General features: G+C 42.9%; 1 protein-coding gene and 1 long non-coding RNA gene across 2 annotated transcripts in view; one reads left to right on the top strand and one right to left on the bottom strand.

Annotated features, from left to right (window-relative positions):
* Positions 1-7,591, bottom strand: part of UGDH (UDP-glucose 6-dehydrogenase) — a 31,862-nt gene extending 24,271 nt beyond the window's left edge. The window contains exon 1 of the mRNA XM_040485344.1: positions 7,334-7,591. The gene's annotated coding sequence lies outside the window, so the exon portion shown is untranslated. The remainder of the gene's footprint in view (positions 1-7,333) is intronic.
* A 356-nt stretch (positions 7,592-7,947) lies between these two features.
* Positions 7,948-16,357, top strand: part of LOC121036803 (uncharacterized) — a 15,628-nt gene continuing 7,218 nt past the window's right edge. The window contains exon 1 of the long non-coding RNA XR_005793479.1: positions 7,948-8,369. This is a non-coding gene — a long non-coding RNA (uncharacterized LOC121036803). The remainder of the gene's footprint in view (positions 8,370-16,357) is intronic.

Below are 16,357 nucleotides of genomic sequence, written 5' to 3'. Positions count from 1 at the left end.
ATCTCATTATAATGATGGGCAAGTACAACCCGATCGTGAAAAAAGACACAAACTACATAATTAAGATGATCCAATTCTCTTCAATCTAAATCTATAATCAAACAATGTTTTAATTGCTGGTTTTCTGGGTAGATTTCCTTACTGGAAGAGAATAAGCTGAACAACCAATACAAGTATCCTGAATGTTTATAGCAGCACTTTCAACAATAGCCAAATTATGGAAAAAGCCTAAATGTCCCTCAACTGATGAATGGATAAAGAAATTGTGGTTTATATATACAACGGAATACTACGTGGCAATGAGAATGAATGAAATATGGCCTTTTGTAGCAACATGAATGGAACTGGAGAGTGTTATGCTAAGTGAAATAAGGCATACAGAGAAAGACAAATACCATATGTTTTCACTCTTATGTGGATCCTGAGAAACTTAACAGAAGACCCTGGGGGAGGCTACGGGAAGGAAAAAAAAAAGGTGAGAGAGGGAGGGAGCCAAACCAGAAGAGACTCTTAAAAACTGAGAATAAACTGAGGGTTGATGGGAGGTGGGAGGGAGGGGAAAGTGGGTGATGGTCATTGAGGAGGGCACCTGTTGGGATGAGCACTGGGTGTTGTACGGAAACCAATTTGACCATAAATTTCATATATATATAAAAAAAAAAACACAAAGCTGAGCTTTGCAAATTGCCAAAATATTAACATAAAAAAAGAAACAATCTCGTTTATAAATCAATCTTCAGAGGCCATGTTTAGAAGATATCAACTCAGAGTCTATCTCTAATGACCTTTAAAAAACTTTATTTTTTAAAAAATGTTTATTTTGAGAGAGAGAGTGCACGAAGGCATGAGCAGAAGAGGGTCAGAGAGAGAGAATCCTAAGCAGGCTGCACACCTAGCCTGGAGTTAGACGTGGTCACGAACTGAGCCAAAATCAAGAGTCGGACTCTTAACCAACTGAGCCACTTAAGTGGCCCTAAAAAACTTTAAAAAGAACAGAAATTTGGTAAAACAGTAAATATGAGCAAAACTTGGAATCTATTGATTCTACAAAAGAAAGCAATATTCTTAGTGATACACATACAAAAAACATTTTTAAATTTTTTTGCTTTGAATAGGTAATAAATACATATGGTTCAAATTAAATCTGTATAACAAGGTATATAGTAAGAAGCCTCATATCTACCTCATTCCTATCTACTTTGCTACCCACTACTTTGCTTCTACCAGCAACCCTTTTATTAGTTATTTGTGTCTCCTTCCAGTATTTCTTATACAGTACAAGTGAATACAAATATATATTCTAATAATCCCTTCTTAGGGCACCTGGGTGGCTCAGTCAGTTGAGAGTCTGACTTCGGCTCAGGTCATGATCTCATGGTTCGGGACACAGAATCTGAAGTAGGCTCCAGGCTCTGAGCTATCAGCACAGAGCCTGATGCAGGGCTCAAACCTACGAACGGTGAGATAATGACACAAGCCAAAGGGATGCCCAACCGACTGAGCCACCCAGGTGCCCCACATTTATTCATTATTTTTTAAGTAGGATCCATGCCCAACGTGGGTCTTGAACTCATGACACTGAGATCAAGAGTCACATACTCTCCCAACTGAGCTAGCCAGGTGCCCCTGGTAGATTCTCTCTTTTATAACCTAAATAAATGAGAGGGGGGTGGTACCTCGGTGGCTCAGTCGTTAAGTGTCTGACTCTTTATTTCAGCTCAGGTCATGACCTCATAGTTTGTGAGTTTGAGCCCTGATTTGGGCTCTGTGCTGACAGTGCAGAGGCTGCTTGGGATTCTCTCTCCCTCTCTCTGCCCCTCCCTCCCTCACTCCTCTGTCCCTCTTTCACAAATAAATAAACTGCTACCATACTATGTATACTGGTTTTTTAAAAAATAATCTAAATAAATGAGTTAAGAGTTCCCTACTATCACCTATGAAGTCACACAAACATGATATTCCTATTAAACTTCCATGGTTCTAAAACTCACCCCAAGAAAAATACTAAGCCTGACAAAATTTACTTCTGGCAACCATCCATCTTTCATTTCTTCACCCTTCTTCTACTCTTCAGTTCTGCCTTTTACTACTCTCCAGGCCTCAAGTGCCCTGTACACAAGGAGACAGAGAAATTGCTAGGAGGAAAAGACTACACTGGGACTGCCAAGTGGCTAAAGGTCAGGGGAATGTTCTGAAAAGCTCTCACCTGTGGGACAGCCGAGCCTGGAACAGGCTTACCAAAGATGTGTCTCTGGCATTCACTGCCACTGTCTGTACCCCTATAGTAGAAACAGCTTGGCATCCAGTTTTGGAAATATTGCTTCAACTTGCTTCAGGCCTAGTCCCTTGTTCTCCTTCATGAAAAATTCATATTCCCAATATAAGGGTCTACCGTGTGGGCACAGCAGAGAATCTGGCCACAGACACAGGTCCTGACATTCAAGAATTTAACAATTTATTTAGGGAAAAATTCAATTGAAAAACATTTATTAAACACCTTTCTATGTTACAGCCACTATTGTTCTATGTACTGTGGATACACTAGTGAACAGGACAGGTACAGTTCCTACTCTTACATAGTTATATTCTATAAAACAAAATAATGGCAGTTGTGATAATTCCATATAAAGGCAATAAACAGGTAGGCGAGAGACAGAGACACTATGGGGAAAGAACTACTTTAGATAGGGTAAGTTAAAGAAGGACTTGAGAAGATGACTTTTTTTTTAAGGTTTATTTGTTTTTGAGAGACAGCATGTGCAACTGGAGGAGGGGTGGGGTGGGGACAGAGGATCTGAAGTGGGCTTTGTGCCGACCCCTATATAGGCCTCAAACCCAGGAACGGTGAGATCATGACCTCAGCTGAAGTCAGATGCTCAACCAACTGAGCCACCCAACTACCTTTTTTAAATTTTTTTTTTATTAATTTTTTAATGTGAGAAGGTGACTCTTAAGCTGACTTAAAAGATGAAAAGGAGGGGGCGCCTGGGTGGCGCAGTCGGTTGAGCGTCCGACTTCAGCCAGGTCACGATCTCGCGGTCCGGGAGTTCGAGCCCTGCGTCAGGCTCTGGGCTGATGGCTCGGAGACTGGAGCCTGTTTCTGATTCTGTGTCTCCCTCTCTCTCTGCCCCTCCCCCGTTCATGCTCTGTCTCTCTCTGTCCCAAAAATAAATAAACGTTGAAAAAAAAAATTAAAAAAAAAAAAAAAAAAGATGAAAAGGAGTTAATAGCACCCAAGTAACATATGAGGCAGTATAATCAATTAAATGACAAAATGAATGCTAAAGTCCAAAGCAGGGGGGGCGCGCGGGGGAGAATCAAAATAAGAAGGTATCTACATCAGGGAAATGTAGAATCTAAGCTTGGCCTAAAGAGTAAGTAGGATATAGTGGGCACCAGGATGGCTCAGTCATTAAGTATCTGACTCTTTATTTTGGCTCAGGTCATGATCTCACAGTTTGTGAGTTCAAGCCCTGATCTGGGCTCTGTGCTGACAGTGGAGTTAGTTGGCTTGGGTTTCTGTCTCCCTCTCTCTCTACGCCTACTCACACTCATGTGTGTGGGGGGGGTGGGGGAGGGTGTGTGTGTGTGTGTGTGTGTGTGTGCACGTGTCCTCTCTCTCTCTCTCTCAAAAATGGATAAACATTTAAAAAACATTAAAAAAAAAAAAAAAAGAGAGAGGGGTACCTGGGTGGCTCAGTCAGTTGGGCATCTGGCTCTTGATTTCATGATCTCATGGTTCATGAGTTCCAGCCCCACATCAGGCTCTGTGCTGATAGTGTGGAGCCTGCTTGGGATTCTCTCTCCCTCTCTCTGTCCCTCCCCTGCCTCCTCTCTCTCTCTCTCTCAACATAAATAAATAAAAACTTAAAAAAAAAAAAGAGTAAGTAGGATATAGAAAGAAATGGGAAGTGGGGGAGGGCATTCCAGATGAAAAAAAAAGGAATAAATAAGGACTCATATACAGAAAGGAGTCCAGAGAAGTGAGATCTGCCTAGCTGGATAAAAATATGGGTATTAAGAAGTGGTAAGAGGTAATAACTGTCTCTTTAATTTTATTTATTTTTTATTATTTATTTTAGAGAGAGAAGCACGCACTGAGCAGGGTAGGGGCAGATAGGGAGGGAGACAGAGGATCCCAAGTGGGCTCTGTGCTGACAGCAAAGAGCCAGATGGATGGCTCGAACTCATGAACCGTGAGATCACAACCTGAGCCAAAGTCAGATGCTTAACTGACTGAGCCATCCAGGCTCCCTAGTTTTTTTTATCTTTAAGTAATCTCTACATCCAACGTGGGGCTTGAATTTACAACCCTGAGATCAAGAGTTGCGTGCTCTACCAACTAAGACAGCCAGGTCCCCAGAGGTAATAACTGTCTCGTAGGGTAGAAATGAATTGAAAGTGGGTCTCGAGTGCCCCTTTCAGGGAAGCATGTCCATGACATTAAGGAGACTATAATTTAACAAGTTAAAGTAACATAGTTGAAAGTAGCCATGACAATCAATGGCATTAGTGCAGCTAAAATCTAATAAATTCCACTGAAGGAAAATAAAAAGGAGGATCAGCCAGCAGCCTGGAAAGAGGGAGTTAAGAACAAGAATGACGTGGTGTTTATTTCAACACTGTCTAGAGAAGAATGACACAGAATCTGGAAGTCAGAAGTGTTCTGGTTGCACAGAGGTGGGGCAAGAATAGGCTTTCCCAATGCCTGGATGGAATGTTCTCCTTAGATTCTTTGCTCTGATTCCACTCTCTCTTATGAATTCAGATTCCCAGGATAACACTAGCAAGGGGTGACCCAGATTTGGGACAGAAGAATTCCAGGCACTGTAATAAAATTTCCCTACTCTAATACCAAAGTTTCATTCTGGTGTATCCATTAGTCTTTTATGAGTTTAATCATTGTAAATTAACATCTAAAGCCTCATTAACTCTGGGTCCATGGAGGAAAAAATAAATCTACCTTCCAGATATGCAAGGCAGAAGATCAAGTTCTGAACTGTGATGAACCTAAAGAACTATCACACTGTAACTCCCTTACTGAACAGCTAGCCAGCCTCTCTTATCACAACCGGTATATCTAGAATACACAAAAAGAATTTCAAAGTATTTTTGGACCAGAGGATGTTTTGGGGTTACCATTTAATCCCATAGCCAACAGGTTATTAGGGCATCCTATGCCCTCAATCTCAACCAGAACAGGCTCTGTTAACATTATTATATAAACATAGATTGAATGTCTACATGATGCAACTCTTGGGTTCAAGGAGCTCACAGTTTAATAACATGCTCCTAGGCTAACAGTTCCTATCTGTGGCTGTTACCTCAGCACTTAGAACAGTAGGCTCTCAATAAATACTAACTGAATGAATGAGTAGCTCTCCATGAGAGCCTGTTTGAGATGAAGACTGTTAGCTGAATAGCTTTAGCTCAGATGGCTAATCATTGTATCTTTGCTGAAATTGTCCAGAATTCTATCATCCTCTTTTTTATGTAGAATTTCATGCCTTTCCAGAGTTACTTCTTATCCACCTTGATTGCCAGGCTGTATTCACCATGCCTTACATATAGCAGCTGGGGTAAACTATTGATGGACCTATATTATAGAACTACATGTGTTTTGGGTTACCCTGCATTGCTATTTCATATGAAGCATGGCTTGTAGATGACAATGGGGAAATTACTAAAGAAGCTAGATGTAGAATCTGTGCAAGTCTCCATTAATGGTCACTTGAAAGTTTTAATAAAATCTTCAATAAACTTTATTATGCAGCTTGATACAGTGTTAGTGATATACTGTGGCTGACACAGATGTCTTCTGATTCCATATTCCATTTCTACTTTTGTGTACTTTCTGACCTTCTGTTGTGCTGTCAGGGAAATGGGAATGTTTGCTTACTGAATGTATCAATTTGAAATGAGCTTTCACCTCTGTATTTTGGGAAAATCTCAACAAACTAGGCTGTTCCAAAACTACTCTTCACCTAAAATTTTATAAATTCAGATCAATACTTCAACCTAGAAGATGTGGCTAACAAATATCGAAGTCCCTATTACAATCTACGCTGAATATAATCGCTTCAGTATACCCTGCATAATTATCCAGTAGCTAAGGCAATGGACGTTATAGTTGGATACATCAACTTCACACACACACACACACACACACACACACACACACAATCAACCTTAGTCATTTCCAAAAATTAAGTACTAACAGATGCCTGACCCAAGAAAAATATTTCTTCAGTGAGAAAGGCAATGTTAACATTGTATCTAAAGGGCATCATATAAAGCTATGAAAGTAATAAGAGGGAAGATAAAGTATGCTTATTAGTTACAGATTTTATGTCCCAGAAAGGAGTACAGCAATGGGAGAAGAAAGGCGATCCTTTCAATCAGGATTGTCTACCACTTACCTTAAACTAGATGCTGGGTACTAACAAGCACATCTCAGAACAGACAGTAAGCTCTTTCATTTCCAGAACCTCCCTGAAGAAACAGACCAGACTACTGTTCTCCATTTCTTAGGGGGTTTGAAGAAACTCAAAGACTCACTGTGTCTTTGAGGGCAGTCAATGGACAGCTACTCCTCTGTATATCCGTGAAAAGCTCCCTAGCAGTGAATCCCTCCTTTCTATATACCAGAATATTCAAGCCTAGTCAGCTATCTTCCTATATATAAGAAGTATGATTTTTCAAGGTCTCACACAAACATGATCTCCTGAAGCACCCAAGGAGGCCTTCCCCGACATGAAATAAAGCAACTATACGGTGTGGCTGCCAACAATGGATTCCAGGACAGCCCATGCAGATGTCACGATAGAATGTCTATCGTGGGATAGATAGGATTTCGCCCTCAAAAGGGCTTTCTAGCTTCGTTTTCATTGTAGTTTCTTAAGGCTAGTGACAGAAGGAAAGCAAGCAGCTCCCCAGGTGAACAGACTAAACACAAACAAAAGACTATGACTCTGAGATCAAAATGGGGTCCCTAACCAGAGGACGACTTCCTTAGGTGGACGTTTGGCTTTCTGGGGAAATCTCATTTGTTTCAAGCCAGAAAGTGAGAAAAAGCAGAAAGAGAAGCGGCTGGAAGACTCGCGAGTCTAGAATAAAAAGCTCAAGCTATTCCATCCTCAGGGCAGAGGACCAAAAGGCGATTCCCACCCTGAGCCCAAAGGAGGCCAGGGTCGTTGAGACTGGGGAGCCCTGGACCGAGCGCACAGCGCGACCGAGAGCAGCGCGCACTCCCCCGCCCCGCTCCCTGCACATCCCGCCGGGACCCGGGACTTTCCCGACGGGGCGGCGGGGCGAGCCCGGGCAAGGCGCTTACCCACTTCCAGACACCAAGCGCAGCGGCCCCTCCTATCCCGACGGCTCGGACAGCTCCTCGCTACCCGCCGCGCTGCCGCAGCTTCTTCACTCTCGCTCTGCTCCGCCTGACCTCCCCTCACTGCACGCCCCTCCCTCAGGCTGCCAAGCACTGCACCCAGAGTCCCGGGCCGAACCCGTATTTAAAAGCTCCTGCCCGAGAAGGCGGAGGCTTCATTCCCCCGCAGTCAGGCCCTCCCGGACTCTGCACTCCACCGCATCCCTGCTCCTCCTCCCGCCACACTAGGCCCCGGGGCCCGCCCCTATTTCCTGCGGGCCCCAGGGGCGGGGAGACGGGGAGGAGCTAGTCATAGCTAGGAGGGGAGGCTCCGCCCCCAGCCGAACCTGGGCGAATCCGCTCGGGCCAGCTCAGCTGTCCCGCCCCTACCGCGAGCGGCACTGGGCGGAGCTGCGTGCGCGTCAAGGCCGCTGAGGCCCGTGGGCTGCGGCTCCAGGTACCGCCACGCCGGGCGCTAGTGTGCCAGGCCCCCTTCGCTTTCTGTGTCCTCGTCCCCGCTGACTGCCGGCGCTGAGGTGGCGCCGCGTGGGCGCCACGTCGGACATAATCTAGGGTTGCGGGGGTACTGAGCCAGCCGGCTGCGGCGCGGGGGGACCGGAAGGTCCCGCCCCTTTCCGGTCTCAGCAGCAGCCCGAACGGGTGGCCTAGTGTTTCGGCCCCCGAGATTTTGCGGGTCCCACTGAGCCGGGGCTTACTCCCCTCCCACGTACTCCGGGCCAGAGGCCCAAGGTTTAGTCAGATCTCTTGGGCTAGGATGCTGAGTCCTGTCATGACTGGACTAGTTAGTGCCTCCGCCTGATCCCTGGGAGGAAAAGCATAACACCCACGCCCTCCCAGCCATATTTTCCAGAGATACTCCTGCCAAATTCGGGATTTGGGATGTCTGTGCATGATACGTAGCAGATAATTTGCAACATGCAAGTTCCGTGCTATCAGGAAGACTAAAATTAATGTATGGAGACTTCCCGTTTTTAATGAGGTTAGTTCTATTCTCTTTCTCCCTTACAGAATCATCTTAAACCTCAAATCTAAGAAGAAAAGAAGTCATGACTTTTCTTGTGTGTTCCTCACATAATTTTTGTACTCGAAGTCAAAGACGATTATTAAATACAGCGTCATAAGGAATGTGTTTAGAAGTTTATAAAGGCACATTAAAATACCTGATAGGGGCGCCTGGGTGGCGCAGTCGGTTAAGCGTCCGACTTCAGCCAGGTCACGATCTCACGGTCCGTGAGTTCGAGCCCCGCGTCGGGCTCTGGGCTGATGGCTCAGAGCCTGGAGCCTGTTTCCGATTCTGTGTCTCCCTCTCTCTCTGCCCCTCCCCCGCTCATGCTCTGTCTCTGTCTGTCCCATAAATAAAAAAAAAAAAAAAAAAAAAAAACGTTGAAAAAAAAAATACCTGATAGATGATGAGGGGTTTTTGTAAGTTTTTTAAAAGTTTTATTCTTTTTTTTTTTATGTTTATTTATTTTTGAGAGAGAGAGAAACACAGAGTGTGAGCCGGGGGGAGGGACTGAGAGAGAGGGAGACACAGAATCCAAGCAGGTTCCAGGCTCTGAGCTGTCAGCACAGAGCTCCATGCTGGGCTCAGACTCCTGAACCCAGAAATCATGACCTGAGCTGAAGTCCCACAGTTAACTGACTGAGCCACCCAGGTGCCCCTTTTAAGTTTTATTTCTAATCTCTATACTCAACATGGCGCTCCAACTCCTGACAGGACAGCAAGAGTCACATGCTCCTCCAACTGAGCCAGCTAGGAACCCTAGGATGATGGTTTTCTTGACAGGATCATGACAATCTTAAGCAAGCTTATGAAGGGGCTGAGTCTAGGTGGTTCAGTCGGTTAAGTATCTGACTTCATCTCACGGTTCGTGGGTTGAGCCCCAGGTTGGGCTCTGTATTGACAACTCAGAGCCTGGAGCCTGCTTCAGATTCTGTGTCTCCCTCTCTCTCTGCCTCTGCCCTGCTTGCACTATCTCTCTGTCTCTCAAAAATGAATAAATGTTAGGGGCGCCTGGGTGGCTCAGTGGGTTGAGTGTCCGACCTCGGCTCAGGTCATGACCTTGCAGTTTGTAGGTTCCAGCCCTGCATTAGGCTCTGTGCTGACAGCTCGGAGCTTGGGGCCTGCTTCCATTCTGGGTCTCCCTCTCTCTCTGCCCCTCCCCCGTTTGTGCTCTGTCTCTGCCTCTCAAAAATAAAGACACAAAATAAAAAAATCAGCGTTAAAAAATTGAAAAAAAAAAAAAAGAAAGCTCATGGATACTGCTTAAACAGTTTGCTATAGATTGTAGAAAGTATGATAAGATATGTAGGTGTTGTATATTCTATGCAATATTCTGTATTGTATGGATTCATTTATCCAACAAATATCTAGTGCCTATTGTGTGTTAGACATTATCCTGGAGACCAAAGATGCAAAATGGATTAAGACCCAATTCCTTTTTCCAAAGCTCACAAGCTAGTAGAAGAGATAAGTGAATAAGTAATTGCAATATATGTGACAAATATTGTACTATAATAGAGTTATCTTTTTGAACTTGGCATATAAATAGATTTAAATTTCCTTTTAGAGGGGCATCTGGGTGGCTCAGTCAGTATCTGACTTGATTTCTGCTCAGGTCATGACCTCAACAGTTGATGAAATCCAGCCCACCTAGGGCTCTGAGCTGAGTGTAGACCCTGCTTGGGATTCTCTCTCTCCCTCTCTCTCTGCCCCTCCCCCACTTGCATGCTCCTTCTCTCTCTCTCAAAATAAATAAATATTTAAAAAATAAATAAAAATAAAGTTCCCACTGCAGTTAGTTTTGTGATAAAAATTACTTTTATATTATTTCTTCCCTTTGTTTTGAATTAATCATTTTTCTACCTAGTATTCACTTTACATTCTTTGTTAGTATTTTGATAATAATCATAATCTTTGAAACAGTACAATCTCAGAAATTAAATCAGAATATCAATACTAGCTGGGGCGGCCTGGGTGGCTCAGTCAGCTAAACATCCAACTTCAGCTCAGGTCATGATCTCACAGTTCATGAGTTCCAACCCCATGTCAGGATCTGTGCTGATAGTTCACAGCCTGGAGCCTGCTTTGGATTCTGTGTTTCCCTCTCTGTGCCCCTCCCCAACTCGTGCTCGCTCTCTCTCTCGCTCTCTCTCTCTCTCTCTCTCTCAAAAATAAATAAGCATTTTTTTTAATTAAAAAAAAAAGATTTAGAAATAGCATGTCCAGGGTAGTAGCCATGGACATTCAGAGAAATAAAGATACTAAAGAGATGATCAGGGAATAAAAGCAACAAGACTTTGGTAATATTCTCCACCCCACCCCCTTCCCCCACACCAAAAGTGACACTATCCTGGTGTCTGACAATATATTTTAGTTCTGCCTTACACAGATACATTTAAGGGAATCAATTTCCAGCTCTTCAGCTTCCACAGGTACCCTTTCCCAAAATGAATATGCCTAAGACTAATAGTCCATTTTACAAAAGAAAGGCTTACCTTTTACCCAAGTGAAACCTTGTTAGGATCCGTTACCCTGGGGTGAAATTCTCCTGAGTGCCAAAGGAATAAACTGGATTCTTGTTTTTGGGCAGCCCCCTAGAGTGATTAATCAAGACACCTCAAATCTGTCTTTCTTCATTTTATACTTATTTTTGCTGAGGCTGAAGTCCAGTTAGAAACAGGACATGTTGGCCTATGTTAGGGTCTTCTGAATTCCAAACAGAAGATACCATAAAATTAGTGACCTTGATTCTTTTGAAAGCAACTTGACTATTTTGCAGGACTACTAAAATTAAAAAAAAAATTTTTTAACGTTTATTTATTATTGAGAGACAGACAGACACAGAGCATGAGCAGGGGAGGGGCCGAGACATAGACACAGAATCTGAAGCAGACTCCAGGCTCTGAGCTGTCAACACAGAGCCTGATGTGGGGCTCGAACTCAAAAACCACAAGATCATGACCTGAGCCAAAGTCAGACGCTTAACCAACTGAGCCACCCAGGCACCCCAGGACTACTAAAATTTTTAAGAGGTATTGAATAAAATAGAAATGGAGAAACTTTACAGTATTTATTCAGTTAAATAAATATTTATTTAACTTAGTTATATCAAATCTTTTTTTTAATCTAATTTTTAAAAAAATTTAAATCCAGGGGCGCCTGGGTGGCTCAGTCGGTTAAGCGTCCGACTTCGGCTCAGATCACAATCTCACAGTTCGTGAGTTCGAGCCCCGCGTCAGGCTCTGTGCTGACAGCTCAGAGCCTGGAGCCTGCTTCACACTCTGTGTCTGTCTCTCTCTCTGCCCCTTCCCTGCTCATGCTGTGTCTCTCTCTGTCTCAAAAAATAAAATAAACATTTAAAAAAATAAAAAATTTATTTCCAAATTACTTAGCATATAGTGCAACAATGATTTCAGGAGTAGATTCCTTAGTGCCCCTTACCCATTTGGCCCATCCCCCCTCCCCCACCCCCTCCAGTAACCCTCTGTTTGTTCTCCATATTTATGAGTCTCTTCTGTTTTGTCTCCCTCCCTGTTTTTATATTATTTTTGTTTCCCTTCCCTTATGTTCATCTGTTTTGTCTCTTAAAGTCCTCATATGAGTGAAGTCATATGATTTTTGTCTTTCTCTGACTAATTTCACTTAGCATAATTCCCTCTAGTTCCATCCACATAGTTGTAAATGGCAAGATTTCATTCTTTTTGATTGCCAAGTAATACTCCATTGTATATATGTATACCACATGTTCTTTATCCATTCATCCATTGATGGACATTTGGGCTCTTTCCATACTTTGGCTATTGTTGATAGTGCTGCTATAAACATGGGGGGGGGGAAGTGTCCTTTCAAAACAGCACACTTGTATCCCTTGGATAAATACCTAGTAGTGCAATTGCTGGGTCGTCGGGTAGTTCTGTTTTTAGTTGTTGTTGTTGTTGTTGTTGTTGTTTTTTTTGAGGAACCTCCATACTGTTTTCCAGAGTGGCTGCACCAGCTTGCATTCCCATAGTTATATCAAATCTTAAGATAGTTTTCCACTTATAGTCTTCATTTTGTATGATGTTTAATACTTTTTATTAACAAAATGGAACTCACACCTAGGAACATATTAAGTGTCAACTTAAAATGTGGGAGGCATTGACTGAAGTCAGAGCCATTCTCCAAAATTTCCAAGCTGTTTAATCACACAGATGCTGGCACTCTGGACAGCACCTAGGACTGTAGTTCTTTTAATGTTTTGGAGCTATCCAGTTTTATGTACAAGTCTTGCAAAACCTCTTGTAGTTTATGCATTGTGATCTTGCTGTCACTAGAGTCTTTACCCAAAAATTGAGTAAGACAAATGGAGGCAATTTTGAATGTGGAGTAGAGATTCCACTTGGTTTGGTCACTGACGGAGCCAAGTAAGTTCAGGTGAAAAGGTACAAGTCAAGGCTTAGATTCCCTATTTTAGCCAAATAGAGAAAAGAATTAAATGACACCAACAATATGGTTAGTTGAGCAAGTGGATTGAAATGAGAGAGACATATATGAACCTTTGTTAAGGGAGAACATTAAGATTGCTTTGCATTACACTTTTTTTTTCTGTTTGCATTGCACTTCTAAAAGAAAAAAGTGTGCAAGACAATACATAGTTTTTCAAAATTCTTTTAGGAATATACAAGCAATAAAGTTTGAAATTACTAGGTCTAGGGGAGCCTGGGTAGCTCAGTCGGTTGAGTGTCCACCTCTTGATTTTGGCTCAGGTCATGATCCCAGGGTCATGGGCTCAAGCCCTGTGTCAGGGCTCTGTGCTATGAGCATGGAGCCTGCTTAAGATTCTCTTTATCCCTCTGCCCCACTCCCCTGCTCATACTCTAAAAAAAAATTTTTTTTTAATTAAAAAAAATTTAACAAATACCAAAAAATTACTGCTCTAAGATAAACCAATGGGAGTGGTTGGCTGCAGTTGTGTGGAAAACAAGATGGCTGGAGGAGGAGAGGTCAAAGGACTGAGTATTGGAAAGATTGTCTACTTGGATATTGACACCACTGAGAACGATGATAGGAGAAGTGCTGAAAAAGTCAGGCAGAAAGTCCAGTGCTAAAATCATAGATCTAGGGATCTACGACTTTGGAAAATAGGGTATCATATGGAATGCTCTGCCAGTATGAGCTTTTAAAGAGTTGAAGAGTTTTGGTGAGGAGAGAGGGATAGGCGGGCAGCCAAAATGGGAAACTGGGAAGAACCTCACTCTACCTCGACATACTTTGGTTAGAGGGTCTGGAAAAGACAACAGCTCCCATTAGAGAGGGCAATGGGAGAGTCAGTGCCCTTAAGTAGATGCCAAATTTGGTGAAGGGAGTGTTCAGACAAAAGGGTGAAGGTATGAGGCTTTTGCCTATGATGGCCTCTCAGTTTAGGATGTTTGAGGCATATGGAAGGGTATAAGATTGAATCAGGTAAGGGGGATGGTGGAGTGATACCTGGGAGTCTTGGACTTATAGTGGATGCTGATAGAAAGAGGGGTATAGGATGTGTTTAGATTACTCATGATAGTCTGTAAGGCCAATTATCATAGTGAAGCCATGAGTGTAGGGAGAGTATAGGAAGGCAGGATTAAGGAAGCCTTGGCAAAAACATGTAGATCTCAATGGGTTTTCCTTTCAGACATGATGATAGCACTGCTGAGGCCAAGAAAGAGGTGACATCACTGGGGAAGTGGAGAGGGCTCTGTGGGTATCTCTTCACAACTCTGCAGGTAATCATATTTTCCATCTGATTAAAACAATAAAAATATCTCCTTCTCATCCGACTCCTATCCCACTCAAATTACTGCCCATTTCTCTGCTCCCATTCATTGTAAAACTCCTCCAAAGAGGAGTTGTACTTCTTCTCTCTTTCTGCACCCCAGTTCTTTCCTTAACTACTCCAGCTGGGCTTTCATCCCCATCATTCCACCGAAACATATCAAGTTCACCAGTGAGTCCTTTCTGCTGAAATGTTGAATTATCCATCCCCATGATTTGACTAATCGGTAGAATTTGCTGTCACTGAGCCTCTCAAATGGTTTCCTTTCACTGGATGCTCCTTCTCAGTTTGTTGGTTCCTCTTTCTCAACCAGAGTTCTAAATATTGCAGTCCTGGGATTTCTTCTCTTCTGTCTTTACTGTTTTAAGTAATTTTATCCAGTGCCAAAGATTCAAATATTATCTATATTCTGTTGCCTTTTAATTTATATCTCTCTTTGTGATGGAACTTTACTTAGCTCTATAAATCTATCCAACTACGTACTCAAAAGCTCCATTTGACACCTTAAAATCATCATAGCCAACACATAAGTATTGTTTTTCCTCTGTGGCAATGACTGCCAGCTGACTCCAATAGCCACACTTATTTAGTAATAGAATCTCCAAATTTGCTGGGCAGATATGTTCCAGGATAAAGACTACACCTTGCCTCCTTTGGGTATGGTCATGTGACTAAGTTTTGGCCAAGGGAATGTGAATGGAAGGGATAATGTACAACTTCCAGGACAAACCTTAGAGTCAACAGGTAGGCCCCTCCTTGTTTCCTTCCCTTCCGGCTGAAGCACTGACCCAGTGGGGATTGTGGTGAACTATCTTCAACAATGCAGAGGACGACGTTGGGTGGACAACACAATTTGAGAAACACTGCTCTAGGGATCAGTGGAGCAACCAGATGAGAGTCTGAATTATGAATACCTAAAGCAAGCATTTCAGCCCTACACTGCTTATGTATTTTTTTGATGTTTATTTATTTATTTTTGACAGAGAGCACACATGGAGGAGGGGCAGAGAGAGAGAGAGAGAGAGAGAGAGAGACAGAATCCAAAGCAGGCTCCAGGCTCTGAGCTGTCAGCACAGAGCCTGACGCAGGGCTCAAACTCATGAACCGTGAGATCATGACCTGAGCCGAAGTCAGACACTTAACCGACTGAGCCACCCATGTGCCCCCCTTTATTTATTTATTTATTTATTTATTTATTTAATTTTATTTTTAACATTTATTTATTTTTGTGAGAGAGAAGACAGAGACAAAGCACAAGTGGGGGAGGGAATATTTACCCTATTAACAGTTGTAATCTAAGTCCTTGCAAAGTAATAATCCCACTTTCTTTTCCTTCCTTCCTTCCTCCCTCCCCACCCCTCTCTTTCTTTTTAAGAGCCTTCACATGAACTGAACAGGCTTCTGTTAGGGCCATCCATGAAGTATAACATCTCCCTTCCTCATCCCCACAAGAAATAATTGAGAAGATAAAGGCATTGTTTTTACGCATTGGGAAAAACTGTGAAATATCACTAGTAAAAATAAACTAAACATAAGGTAGCCTTTTTTTTTTTTTTTTTTTGAGAAGGAGACAGCATGAGCAGCAGGGGAAGGGTAGAGAGAATCTTAAGCAGTCTCCACAGCATGGAGCCAAATGGGGTGCTTGATCCCATGACTATGAGATCATAACCTAAGCCAAAATCAAGAGTGGGACACTTAACCAACTTAACCACCCACGAGCTTTAAAGTTTAGCATTCCATTCTTTATACCAGCAGTTCTTACCCTTAGCTGCTACTGGATTCACCTGTAGATGTTTAGGTCAAAGCCCTAACAGAATCTCTGAGGTATAGGGCCAAAGCATCAGGTTTTTTGTTTTTTTTTTTAATGTTTATTTTTGAGAGAGAGAGAGAGAAACAGAATCCGAAGCAGGCTCCAAGGCTCTGAGCTGTCACCACAGAGCCCAACGCAGGGCTTGAACCCACAAACCGTGAGACCATGACCTGGGCGGAAGCTGGATGCTCAACAGACCAAGCCACTCAGGCACCCCCAAAGCATCAGGTTTTTATTTTATTTTTTTAATTTTTTTTTTCAACGTTTATTTATTTTTGGGACAGAGAGAGACAGAGCATGAACGGGGGAGGGGCAGAGAGAGAGAGGGAGACACAGAATCGGAAACAGGCTCCAGGCTCTGAG

The sequence above is a fragment of the Herpailurus yagouaroundi genome, unplaced genomic scaffold, assembly GCF_014898765.1.
Source record: "Herpailurus yagouaroundi ecotype Mexico unplaced genomic scaffold, PumYag 28, whole genome shotgun sequence".
Taxonomy (NCBI): Eukaryota; Metazoa; Chordata; class Mammalia; order Carnivora; family Felidae; genus Herpailurus; species Herpailurus yagouaroundi.
Note: the sequence above shows the minus strand (reverse complement) of the source record. Positions and strands in the feature narration are given on the sequence as shown.